General features: G+C 42.9%; 1 protein-coding gene across 2 annotated transcripts in view; it reads right to left on the bottom strand.

Annotated features, from left to right (window-relative positions):
* The window catches only part of RYK (receptor like tyrosine kinase), a 68130-nt gene that overhangs the window by 49159 nt on the left and 4765 nt on the right, over nucleotides 1-14206 (bottom strand). The gene's annotated exons all lie outside the window — the stretch shown is intronic.

The following is a 14206-nucleotide window of genomic DNA, read 5'->3' as shown; positions in this document are numbered from 1 at the left end:
GGTCAGCTAAATCCAATGCTCAGATCTCACAGTGGGAGAAGAAACCCCTAAAGGTTGTCCTCTGATCTCCACACATGTGCCACATCCCTCCCATATATATAAATAACAATAGTTTTTATTTAAAAGTTATCAGCTGTAAGGAAGTTGAAAACCAACTTTTTAAGGCAGAAGATGTCCAGGCCAAAATGGTCTGCAGTGGATGAGAATAAGGCCCAGAAACAGGAAACACGTGTGGGTTACAAAGTATAATCTGTCTGCTTCATCTTTTACAAGAAAACCAAGTATGTAAACATAAGCTAGGAAGATTGTTTACCAAAAGTTGATAATGAATGTTTAATATTTTTCTTCTTCTTTAATAATATGAACATATATTTTCCAAGTGGTCAATAAAGACTATGTTTTGCATTGCCATCCATGAAATAAAATTTTTTAAACAATTTTATCTTGGTTTTGTTTTTTTTGACAAATAATAAATTTACAAGGAGTATCATGTTTTATATTTCTGGGTTTAATCTCCTTTTTATTTTACTCAAAGTGGAAACCAGGCAAGCGAAGACAGTAAAGCCTGCCCTGCCCAACCATTACCAATTATCAATGCTTCTACTGTAACCACAGTGATCACATGCACACTGAGCTCAGGGACAGGGGCTGACAGAGGTTACGATAAAGGGGAATGGTGGGGCAAGCATCACCCAGGTTAAATGGACACTGAGGAGTGGCAATGAAGAAAAGAACACATTCCACAATGCATCAGTGAGCCAGCCTCACAGCAAGCCAAAGCAGAGGAATGTTAGAAAATCAGGGACCAAGAAAGGGGAAGGGAGGAAGGCTCAGTGCTGGTCAGGACGAGAAAAGGATGAGTGTAAGGATTAGTTACTCCTTTAGAAAAGATTCCGGGAAACCAGAGGAACAGCTGAAAGAAAATCAGAATAGGTTCTAATATTTTGGGGGATAGAGGGAGGTAAATAAATTTTGATTTAGAGAATAAAGTCTTTGGGAATCACTTTTTGGAGTCTTTTGGACATAAGGCCATATATACAGTAAAGATCATACAACAAAAGAGAAAAGGGTTCTGAGTCAGCATCCTTGGGCAAAGCAATAGATGGAAAAACAGAACGTAGAAGAGCCAGTTCCTCAAAGAACAATTCCAAAAGGAAATTAAGAAACTAATTCCATTCATAGCTGCATCCCAAAGGATAAAATACTTAAGAAGCAATATAACAAAAAATGAAAAATTAAGTTAAAAAATACAAAGTTATTGAAACAACTAAGTAAACAGAACAACACCGCATGTTTGCAGATGGGAAGACAGCAGGGTTAGTCAAATGGCAATTTAGCCCAAATGTACCATGTCAGTGCGATCTCTACCAAAACTCCACCTGCCTTTTATGCAGAAATAAAAAGTAGATCCCCAAATGGATATGAAATTGCAAAGTTGCTCCGAATAGCCAAAATAATCTTCTTAAAGCATATAAAAGAAGATTCGCTGTTCACAGTTTCAAAATTCACTACAAAGCTATGTAAATCAAGACAGTGCAGAAGTGGTGCACATACCTCTGTGGTAACCTATACTCTCTAACTGGACTTAAGACCTGCTCAACAAGGGGGAACCATTCCTGTCCTGGAAACCTAGCCAACTGCCCACAGCTCGTAAAGTCATGCATCTTGGAGGAGAACCTACAACTTCTACTTTACTAAACCAGCATAATCCCTAACCACATTCTAAATATTTGTCCCACACCCACAAATAAGTCCTCACCCCTCATCAAGGAAACTTCCCTGTTTACAATGGAAAAAGACCATTACAGAAAACCACAACCAAGCAAAATGCAGAGTTACAGAGCCCAATCCCAAGAGTTTCATCTACAATATAACTGCTGTAACTACAGCTCACGGATCATTGTGGTAGAGGAGAAGAAAAGATGCTAAAAGTCAGAGGAACTGAAAGTTTGCTGTGAGAAAGTCATAAGCAACAGTCATAAAGTCTCACCAACACAACTATTTAAATCCGAGCTGAACAAGAACAACAGCAGACATCTAAAGTGGACGAGGGAAAGCTCACGAGGCCTGGAAACATACATATAAGTAAGGGTGAGCAGGCTGCATTTATGTTGGGATATATGGGATGGTTGAGTGAAAGGGAGAAATGATATGATTATAATCTCAGAAAGTTTAAAAAAAAAAAAAGTATGTGTCTTAGTCAGGGTTTTATTCCTGCACAAACATCATGACCAAGAAGCAAGTTGGGGAGGAAAGGGTTTATTCATCTTACACTTCCATATCACTGTTCATCACCAAAGGAAGTCAGGACTGGAACTCAAGCAGGTCAGGAAGCAGGAGCTGATGCAGAGGTCATGGAGGGATGTTACTTACTGGCTTGCTTCCCCTGGCTTGTTCAGCCTGCTTTCTTATAGAACCCAGGTCTACCAGCTCAGGGATGACATCACCCACAATGGGCTGGACCCTCCTCCCTTGATCACTAGTTGAGAAAATGCCTTACAGCAGAATCTCATGGAGGCATTTCCTCAGCTGAGGCTCCTTTCTCGGTGATAACTCCAGCCTGTGTCAAGTTAACACAAAACCAGTCAGTACAGTATGGTTCTAACATAATGGCAGCCAAGTAAACTAACTGAACAAAACTGAAGCCAGAAATAAAGTTATAAAATTCTGAAGATGTCCCAGGTAGTGGGCAGTGGAAGCTAGCATAAAACTCTAGTCTGGGATTAAAGTCTTTAAGCCCAGCTCTAGTGGACAGAGGAATTCCAGGATAGCCAAGACTACACAGAGAAACATTTATCTTTGTTTTTTAAAATAAAGTTGTTAATAAATAAATAAATAATAGATCAATTGCTTGCAGATGGGAAAAAACTGCCTCCCATCCCACCCCCTCAAAAAATTGAAGACTCAAGTTTTGATAAGGGTACCAAAATCATTTGCCAGAGAAAAGCTATTCATTGTCAACAATGGCAGGACAACTGGATATTCTTGAAGAAGAATGAAACTGGATCCCTACCTCACAGCACAAAGATTAGTGTAAAATAGATGACCTAAACATAAAACTTAAAACTCTAGGAAAAATATTAAAAATATATCCTTATAACCTTGGTAGCGAGTTCTTACAATGGGATAGCAAAAGTACAAGCAACAGATGAAAAAGGAATATAAAGCCAGGCGGTGGTAACTCTCACCCTTAGTCCCGGTACTAGGGAGGCAGAGGCAGAAGCAGGCGGATCTCTGAGTTCCAGCATGTGAATTCTGAATATATAAACAACTTTTACAATTCAGCAAATACCACCAGTCCAATCTAAAAATGGACAACAGATTTAAACACCCATTTCTACAGAGAAGACATATAAACAACTACATGTTCAATACCAGGAAAACAGAGTCAAAACAAAAATGAGGTATTTCATACTGCCTAAAATAACCATAACCAAAAAAGCAAAAAACAGCAAGAGTTGGCAAAGCACAGAGAAACAGGACCCCTGCAGTCTTGGTAAGAATACAAAACAGTCAGCCACTGAAAATACCCCTAGCCAGGCCTTAAAAAGTTAACAGTGTTACCCGATGATCCTGATTCTATTCTAAGTATGTATCTTACTTGAACACGTTTCCAACTGGGCACTGCATATTCTCAGCACCCTATCCATCACAGCCAAAATGTGTAAATAACACAAATGTCCCTGAACAGATAAAAAGTAAATTGTGGTATAAAAACAGAATAAAAAGATACATGGGAACCTCCACAGCGTTATGCTACATGACAGTAGTCAGAAAAAAACCATCATACAGTATGTGAACCCACTTATGTAAAGATACACAACAGGGTCAGTGAGATATTCAGCAGGTAAATGTGTCTGCCACCAAAGATGACCTGAGCTTGATCCCCAGACAACAAATAGTGGAGAAAACCAATTCCTGCAAGTTGTCCTCAAACATTTTTGTTTGCATAGCACACACACACACACACACACACACACACACACACACACACACACGATAGATAGGTAGGTAGGTATATAGGTAGGTAGGTAGGTAGGTAGATGAATGACATGGATGGATGATTGATAGGTAGGTAGGTAGGTAGGCAGACAGAGAGACAGACAGACAGACATAGATGTATGATAGATAATAGACAAATATAGATGGATGATATAGATAAAAGATATATGAATGATAGATTTAGATAGATGACTGATAGATGGATGATAAGATAGACAGACAGACTGACTGACTGACTTTTGAAAGAAGCAGTACTATGGAGACTCAAGTGCTGAAATGCTACCATATAAGGGGGTGGCCAAGAGAGGAGGGAACAAACCAGGGAACAGAGAAGAGGCAGAGAGCAGTAAGGGCTCTGTGGAGGTAGATAAGGCAAAGGCCCAGGCCATGGACTGACTAAGTAGCAGTTGTCATAAGAAGGCACAGAATATCACCATTCTAACTTAGGATAAGCACTTCACCTGCTCAACTTCATCAACCTGACTTCAGTTTCTTACTGCCACTTAAACCAAAGTAGGGATGTTACTCTCCTAAGAAAGGATAACTTTTGTTCATGATTTGATTTTAAACAGCCCATATCTTATGCTGCAAAACTTACTACTCTGCAAAATTCTCCCGGCCCTATCAAGAAAGGTAAGTTTTTTGCTAAACAGTTTTTAAGTCCCAAATTAATAATCTGCTAATTAAAATTTTTCCAAGTGACTTTGAAAGTTAACTACAGATCCTAATGTTGTCACCTATTGGTGAGTTGCAAGTCACTGAAGAACCTCCCTTTATAAAGAGTGCCACCTGCACACTTGACAGAACGCAATTCTGAGAGCTGCTCGCAGGGCAGACAGTCTGCTCTTCCTGGTATGCTGGCAGCATTTAGTGGCAGATGCAAAGAGCTGACTGTTGATAAAAATTAGCTACGTCAAAGACAGGTTTCAAGAAAAATTATTTGGGGGCTAGAGAGGTGGCTCAGCAGTTAAGAGCACTGACTGCTCTTCCAGAGGTCCTGAGTTCAATTCCCAGCAACCACATGGTGGTTCACAACCATCTGTAATGGGATCTGATGCCCTCTTCTGGTGTGTCTGAAGACAGCTACAGTGTATTCATTACATAAAAGCTATTTTAAAAACTGTCAGACATCAGTTAAAATAAGAAAACAGAAGTAACATTGTCGAGACTGAACTAAAGCAGCTTTCACTGTGCAGACCTTTCTTCCTGGCTCTGAAACTAAGTAGGTGAGTGTACTTTGGCACTCAGTTCCTGAGCCATCTTCCATAGGTCAACTTTCTCAACTATAAGACAAAAGAGGTAGACCAGATGATGCTAATCCCGCCTCCACTAAAAATTCTATAACTTTATGAGATCAGCAATAGTTTCCAAATGTCAACTAAAACGTAAGTATTCTATGATACACCCGTAACTCCCACATATCAATCAAAACTTTAAAAACATTTCAAGTCAAGACAATCTTTTAGATCTAATCAGAAAAAAGTAATCAATGTATTTTAAACCATTAAATACACTAACTGATACAAAATGGAAATAAAAAGCTCTTGCTTCCAATGTTTCTAATGTATGTAAAATAATAAACTGAAAATAAGTAAGTTTGCTCATCAAACTCTAGTAAATCTAGTTATGCCCAGTGCACACCCAAACAATTTATTGAGAAGCCAACACTGAACTATACACAGCAGAAACTGCCGGGGCTGGAGCAATGGCTGCCTTTGCAGAGCTTCTGAGTCCAGTTCCAGCAGACATGTGGGTGCCCACAGCAGCGAGCTGCTGACGTTTGATGGCAGGAAAGGTGCACTTTCCCCACTAAAGAGGGCGGCTTCGAGCCTTTGTGGCTACTCAGGAGTCATTCCAACTGGGAACTCTCATGTACTACTCCACCACACAGTGCTTGCTTCATGTGTCTCTCTCTCTCTTAAATACCTTGGCAGAGCTGAGGTAACTGTGAATATTCCAGTAAGAAAAACAAGGCGAGCATGGGAAGCTTAAAAGGACAGCTGCAATCAACAAAAGGTCTCTCTATCTCCCACTTTGCACCTCTTATTTTAGGCTCCCTCCTTCAGACCAAGACCTGTCTTCTCAAACCCATTCTAAGTGTGTGACACTTGATCACAGAAGCTCAAGCCAGACATCACAAGAGCTGTGTTCAGGTTTGTCTCTGCTAGTGCTCTGGAAAGAGTTGTACAGACATGGGGGAAGAGTGAAGGAGTTGTACAGACATGGGGGAAGAGTGAAGGAGTTGAGCAGACATGGGGGAAGAGTGAAGGAGTTGAGCAGACATGGGGGAAGAGTGAAGGAGTTGAGCAGACATGGGGGAAGAGTGAAGGAGTTGAGCAGACATGGGGGAAGAGTGAAGGAGTTGAGCAGACATGGGGGAAGAGTGAAGGAGTTGTACAGACATGGGGGAAGAGTGAAGGAGTTGAGCAGACATGGGGGAAGAGTTAAGTCATTTGCAAGTAGATGCAACATCACCTTCCCCCATCAGCAAACACTGTAGCAAATGGTTAAGTCTTTAAAATTAAAACAACAAAACATTCCACTCCCAAAGAAAATACAGGTCAAGGAGAAATGCCTAAAAGAATTTCCCTAAAAAATGTGATTACGTATGAATGTGCAATAGCCAAGAGTGTAAAAGGTACTTCCCAAATCCTTTTCAAGGACACAGAAGCTCCAGCACTAAAACATAAACACGACCTCCCTGCCATAGAGCCATAATCCCCAGCGCTTGGCAAGACAGAGGCTCTAGACAATAGTTTGGCGTGTTCCCTGGCCTAGAAGAAGATGATATGACCAATTTATACCTGCACCACGGACACAGCCACAGAAGCGGAAACTTCCCCAGGGCTTCATGCCAGTACTGCCCAAGTCCTTTCACCTCCACCGCTGAACACACTTTACCTCAGAGGCTGGACTGACTCAGACTTGCCTGGTGATAATCTAGGCTATTATCATAAAACACAAAGAACTCACAAGCATTGCTTCTCCCTGCCAGCAACAGGCAGCAGGGTGCTATCTCAGGAATTCAGTTCCAAAGCTCTATGAATTTTTTTTCCAAAGACAAATCACATAGCTCTCGGTCAAAAGTCAGTTCCACAAGCTCGGGTTCTTTATCTGTTTTCTTCACCAAAAATAATACCCCATGCTCCTAAAATAAAGTCATGTTACACTTTTAAAAGACGACTGTTAACTCAAGGCAACCAACCAAATATCTAAATGACTCAGTAACTTGAGGCCTGGTCTGTTAGAGTAGTGGCAAGTAAGTCACTCCAGTGGGTTGTGCTTAAGTGGCCTATTGTCTTAGGCCAGGAGTAGCATTTCCTCATACAGTTAAAAGTGAGGAAGGGGCTCAGGGGCTACAGGTATCCCCAGCTATCAGGCTCTTCCTGGGGATGACTAATAGGTTCCTTTCCCTGTGTCCTGCGGCTTACTCCCAGACCTTCCTCGGAACCAGACAGATGAGCCATTCTACCTTCCTCAGCAGAGCCCAACCCGAAATGTTTAGGATATTTGTTGTTAATGCGAAGGTACAGAATCCCCAGCAGTGACTAGCACACGCTGTTGTGAGGCTCTGGCGGCATTCATGTGCACTACAGCACCTGTGCCAACAGCAACCCACCTACATACGCAGGAAGGGATACTCTCTGATCACTAGTTACAGCCTGCATTTCTGTCGGCCTGATAAACACCATAACACACAGCAAGTCGGGGAAGAAGACTGCAGGTAACAGCCCATCAGTGAGGAAGTCCAGACAGGAACTAAAGCAGAACCCACTGAGAAACAGAGAAACTCTTACAGTACTGGCTTACTCACTAGCTCATGCTCAAACAACTTTTGTTTGTTTGTTTGTTTGTTTTTGAGACAAGGTTTCTCTATGTAGCCCTGACTGTCCTAGAATTCACTCTGTAGACCAGGCTATCCTTGAACTCAGAGGTTCACCTGACTCCACCTCCTGAGCACTGGGCTAAAGGTGTGTGTCACCACCACCCAGCTTAGACAGCTTTCTTATACAACCCAGACCCACATGCCCAGAGGTGACACAGTCTACTGTGGGGTAGGCCCTCCGACATCAGTAACCAATCAAGAAATTGCCCCACAAATATGACCACAGGCCAAGCTGATGGAAGCAATTCTTGCATTAAGGGTCCCCCTTTCCAGGTGTCCTTTCCAGCTGACCATCAAGATTCACCATTACACATTCGGAACCACAAAGTGGAAGGAGGGGGTGCGATTAACATGCAAACATGCTAGTTCCCATACTCTCCTACGATTGCTACCTGCCATACTCACACACGTGTGCACGCACAAACAGATCCAAACCTTACACACTGCTTCTTTAAGCAGGGCTACTTTTTCCTTTAGTAAATCATTAAGGAATTAACCTTAGGGGAGACATGAACACTAAGCATTTAGAGTATTGGGAGCTTGACTGATCCTCTCATCTGAAATGGTCAAGACTGAACACAACGGATGCTTTCATATAAAGAACCCATCAGGAGGCAATAGTGGTGCCTGGAACAAAAACCACGAGTAGGTGAGCTCCACAGTTACAGTGCAGAGAAGGGCGCAGAAGTCAAGTGAGGTGGTTCAGCAGGTGTCCACTCGCCCGAGTCTGTGACTGAGCTTGATGACCAAAAATTCAGTACAGAGAGAGAACTGGCTCCTCCAAGCTGGCCTTTGACCTCCACATGGACGCTGTGGCATGAACGTGTACATAGCTAGATGGGTGAGTGGATAGAAGATGGACGGATGGATGGATGTGGGACGTGGGGTTCAAGGAAGAAACTGAGGTAACAAAGGTAAACTAGGTTGTGATACACACCTATAAAGAGGCTAAGGCAAAAGGGTTGCTGTGACTTTTAGAAGCCAGTGCTAGCTAGAGTGACATCTAAACCAACAGATTAAAAATACGTTTAAAAGAACTAAGTCCAGAAAGATTCTAGAGGTATGCTGCACAGATTACTAGAAAGGAAAGCTAAACAAAGTGAAAAATCCAAGATCCAGAGTGTTGAGGTCCAGTGCTCATCTGAGTCATGACGGGGCATGCAAATGTGGAAGCCAGTCAGGGGCAGAGAGAGTAAAAGTGAACAGTGCCCAACACTCAGAATTTGGATCCGTTCCCACCAGCCAGACTGGAGGTTCATGCTTCACGGTTCACTGGGATAAGTACAGAAGTGTCTTAACTCACTGCTGAGGAACAATGAGCCGGATTACTTTTTGTTCCATCCAACAAGCCTTATAAGTAACACCCAGAGGGCTCAAACTGTTTCCAAGTAACTTAACTCATCCTAAAACAAAATCCAAGAATATTTAGAGAAATTCATAAGTGTTCAGCAGTCAGGCATCCTGGTACACACCTTCGATTCTAGCACTCAGGAAAAATGAAGCACAGGGCTAGCCTGGATTACAGAACAAGTGTCTGTCTAAGACAAGAGCAAGGGCAGAAAAGAAGGCAAAGAGAGAAAGGCGGACAGGCTGAGAAGAAGCTCAGCTGGTAACATACTTGCTACAAATGAGAACCTGAGCTTAGACCCCAGCAGACAAAAAACAGGGTGCAGTGGCATACACTTGTAATTCCAACACTGAGGAGGTGGGGGGGGGGGACAAGACGGCCACCCAGCTCAGCCTCATAAGCAACTTCTAGGGCAAGTGATGGATCCTGTCTCAAAAAACTTAACACACACACACAGCACCTAGAGATATTCACAGTATCTGCCATCCAAACATATATTTATACACACACACACACACACACATACACACAAACTTATACTACACACAAACACACAAACAGCACCTAGAGATATTCACAATATCTGCCATCCAAACATATTTATACACACACACATATACACACAAACTTATACTACACACACACACACACACACGCACACACACACACACGCACACACACGCATGTACTTTTTTTAAAGGAGAAAATACACAGAGCTCTAGAAAACAACTAAAACTCACCGACAGGATTCGATGTTAGTACTAAGAATTTCGTGTAGCAAAACATGTCAGCAAAAAGAAAGAATAAGTAATAAAGATGGTTTAAAAAAAAAGACTATAAAGTCTAATTTCTAGAAATGAGAACTACAATGTAAGAGATTAAGAAAAAATGCACTGGGTTAGAGAAACAGCAGGACTTCAGAAAAATGGACACTGGGAATTTTCTTTCCCTGCTCTTTTGGCTTTTTTGTTTGGTTGATTAGATGGGTGTTTGTTATTATAAATGCAAATGCCCCTTCCCGGGATTATTTTTTTAAGAGAAGTAAAACTACTCTGTATACCTGATATACTCTCTATATGCTGTATGACGCAGCACATAGAGGACATTATGCATTTGTCAAAGCCCATAAAAGTTTACAGCAGAGTGAACTTTACATACATACATGTACTCAATTGTTTGTCTATGGGAAAGAGCTCACATGTGAGTCGTTTCTCCCAGGTGGGTCCTGGTGATCAAACTGAGAATTCCAGGCTTGTACCACACACATTTTCTCCTCAGAGCCATGTCTCCAGCTCCAGAATCAACTCTTAAAGACAAGTTTTTATTTACATTCCATTTTATTATGTATGTGTGTGTGCGTGTGTGCGTGTGTGTGTGTGTGTGTTGCTCACACGTATATCTGAGCATCACATGTGTGTCTGGTACCCAAGGTCAGAAGAGAGCACTGGATCCCCTGGAACTAGTTATGAGCTACCATGTAGCTTCCAGGAGTCAAATCTTAGTCCTCTGCAGAAACAAGTGCTCTTAACTGCTGAGCCATCTCTCCAACCCCATAATAATTGTTCTAATTCATGTAAAGAAAAAATTAGAAAACAGCCAGGCAGTGCTGGCACACACCTTTAATTCCAGCACTTGGGAGGCAGCGGCCAGCCTGGTCTACAAAGCAAGTTCCAGAACAGCCAGAGCTACACAGAGAAACCCTGTCTCAAAAAACTAAAAGACTCAGAGATATTCATGAACTTCACCAGGAGCTCTGTAAGGCCCCAAACCTAAGAACTTTCTAGCAAAGTAGCAATCTTACTTTGGAGACCCCTGCCTCCCAGAAAATCTAAGACTTTGACTAGAAGGGTGAAAACCACTGGCATTTCCCAGGCCAGCAACTCTTCTGCTGGGCTTTTTTAAATGCTGTGCTTGTTATGTTGTTACAGTATCCTCTTGATAACAGGGTACATCACTTCATCTGAGGTAAAGGGGGAAAGCGGTCTGTTAACTAAGGACTCTAACTATAAGGCAGCTGCGAATTTACAAGCTGTGCATCTTGCAGTCAGTGTGACGCATTCGAAAGTCAAAGGACTGACTCATCTGAGCTCCACCTCAGGGCAAGTATAAGGGACCTGGCTCTGGGGTTACAGCATTCATGGAGCCCTGGTTTGATCCCCAGCACATGAACCAGGAGTTGTAGACACTTGGAATTCCAGGCTTGGGAGAAGGCAGGAGGATCAGAAGTTCAGATCTCTACACCAGTGGATAAGGGTATATCTAGGAATCTGGATGTTGGTGCAGTTCCCAGGTGATTTCAGTGGGAGCCGAGTAGACTGCTGACCTTCCCAGCAACAAGGCCAAAAGTATGCACTTCAGAGCTTCACAGCTACATGCATCTGAGACCTCCAGCAAATTGTGTGGTTTTCCAGAATCTTGGTTTTATCTATTTAAAAAGTAAACAATGTCAGATGCTGCTGAAAAGCAGGTGTGAAATACCTGGTATGCATAAGATGTGTTTGTTCTCTCTAGATTGTGGGTATCTCCCAAGTTAAGAGCTGCGTGCATTCTATTATAGCTTAAAATGTAAAAATGACAACCACTCAGCATTGCTGGGAACAGCAAAATAAACCCTTCAGTAAGCGTTTACTATACAACTCAACCTTACACACATTTGTTTTGGAACGTAATGTTTTAGGAAGCCCTATACAATGTTGTTTAGTAACACCCAGATTAGAACACACATACATCAACAAGGATAATACAGACAAAAAAGTGTACTTTTGCTGTAGTTTAAGAGTAACTTAAAGGCTGGAGAGATGGTTCAGCAGTTAAGAGCACTGGCTGCTCTTCCAGAGGTCCTGAGTTCAACTCCCAGCAACCACAAGATGGCTCACAATCATCTGTAATGAGATCTGATGCCCTCCCTCTTCTGGTGCCTCTGAAGACAGCGACAGTGTACTTATATATAATAAATAATTTTTTAAAAAAAGAGTAATTTAATAGTTTGGTCTCAAGTACAGGTTTTTCTTATCTCTCAGGCTGGCAAGATCTAAAAGGACAGTGATGTATAGCAACGCTGGGGAGGTTCTCAGTTCTGTGAGTTTGAGAAACAAAATGTGCACCGTCCACTTACTCTTGGGGTGCACTTAAAACCCAAGCAGCACTGAGGCAGCACCTCCAGAACTCACTCATTAACTCAGGATGTGACTCACATGGGACAAGTTTAGCCATAATTGGACAGAATTTTCCCCCATATGTGCAGGGGGAAAAAAACTCAAACCCACAATTGCACAATGTCTCAACCCCGATTTCCCAATGAAGAACACATGGGCTCAGATTAAGCTGTGCCAATACCACCAACCCCAATATAATGCCTAGGGTTAAGGGTTCACTTCAGGATGCTAACCCACTCCTGCCAAAGCCACCCTGTAGCAGGTTATACAAGTGCCACCAGCAGAGAGGACACCACACTTCTCCAACCAGGCATTTGGCCTAAGCTTCTGGGGGAAAGAGAGGAGCTTGGCAGGGAAGAATACTTGGCTCATCATTTTTTTTTTTTTTCCTCAACTGCCTTTCCCATAAAGACAGGGTCCTTTGGCTCAGACACAGAAATCTTAAAGTGTAGACTCTAGAGAATACCTTCTCTTTAACCCTGAGGTCTCCTTCTGCTAAACCTCCCAATTATTGCTAGTTCCTGATAAATCCATCCTATCTCTTCACCACTCCCCCACCCATGTACCATGACAGGTGTCTTAACTATGGATAAGGAGCCACACACTATCTTCTCCACAACCCACTACTGACTGAACTCTCCTAATTCTGCTCTGTTTGTTTGGGGAGCTGGGTTTTGTTATTTTATTTGGGGGAGGGGGTAAGTCAGAGTCTCACATATACAAGGCAGGCCAGAAAGTCCTGATCCCCCTGCCTCCGCCTCTGGAGTGCTGCCTAACTACTCCAATAGTTTTCCATTCCCAGAGAAACAGTTCCGACCCCTAATCCCCACCCACCGACCTCCCAGCTGTCTTCTCTGCCTCTCCGTGGCTCACTCTTGTGAGTGGCACAGTGTCTGCCCCCACACTCCCTGCTACACTCTCCGTCAGGCCCTAAGTGCCTCTCTCGTCTGCCTGTCCAGCTGCTCAACCTGGAAATGAGATGTAGATGTTTCTTTCTTGGGATCCCGTCCCAAACTCTCCAAGCCTCTCTTGCCTCTCTCAAAAGTCATCATTCCAAAAGAAGAATGAACTATAGTGAAAAATAACCCTGCCCATCTCTTACCCCATCAATCACCATCAAAGTGACCACTCCAATAATCTACAAGGTAACCTATATCTCAGAGTTACAGTCCTAGTTCACACACACACACACACACACACACACCACCTCCTTCCTTAAGGAAAGGAATGTAATCATTTTTAATCATTATCTCCACTATATATTATACTTCAATTTTCTTTCCCTAGACTGCTCTGAGGAGCAAGTTTCTAAACTAGTGTGAAGTGACTTTAAGTAAGACGTGAGCAAGCAAGGCTTCCCCAGAAACAATTTAGTTAGAAAGGAGAAGCCCGCCAACCAGAAGAAGCGATTAACTGGTTCCTTCCCTTTGAGGCGGTCTTCACCGCCATGGACCACAGCTCCCTCACAGCCATCGCTGACACCAGGCCTTCCCACACACTGGCATCTTAGTCCCAAATCCCTGGCACTGCTCCAGCAGTTGTGGAGCACAGGACATTAGTGGACCTAGGACACTGACAGTAACCAGGACCAACCACTGTTTGAGTTCTGGCTTAACTGCCGCTGCCCCAGGGCAGCAGGAAACAGCAGGGATCCAGATTCAGGCACAACTGAGTCAAGGCCTGGCCTTCTACTCAGTGTCTGCTGCACTCTGAATCAAGGTCCTCATACTTAAATCATGGACGGAGTAGTCAGTGCTGTGACCTGCTAAGGATAGTGAGAGCGGCGAGGCAGGGCCTGATTACACGCCAGAACAA

The sequence above is a fragment of the Micromys minutus genome (genome assembly GCF_963924665.1).
Source record: "Micromys minutus genome assembly, chromosome: 21".
Taxonomy (NCBI): domain Eukaryota; kingdom Metazoa; phylum Chordata; class Mammalia; order Rodentia; family Muridae; genus Micromys; species Micromys minutus.
This window is presented reverse-complemented; position numbering and strand designations above follow the sequence as displayed.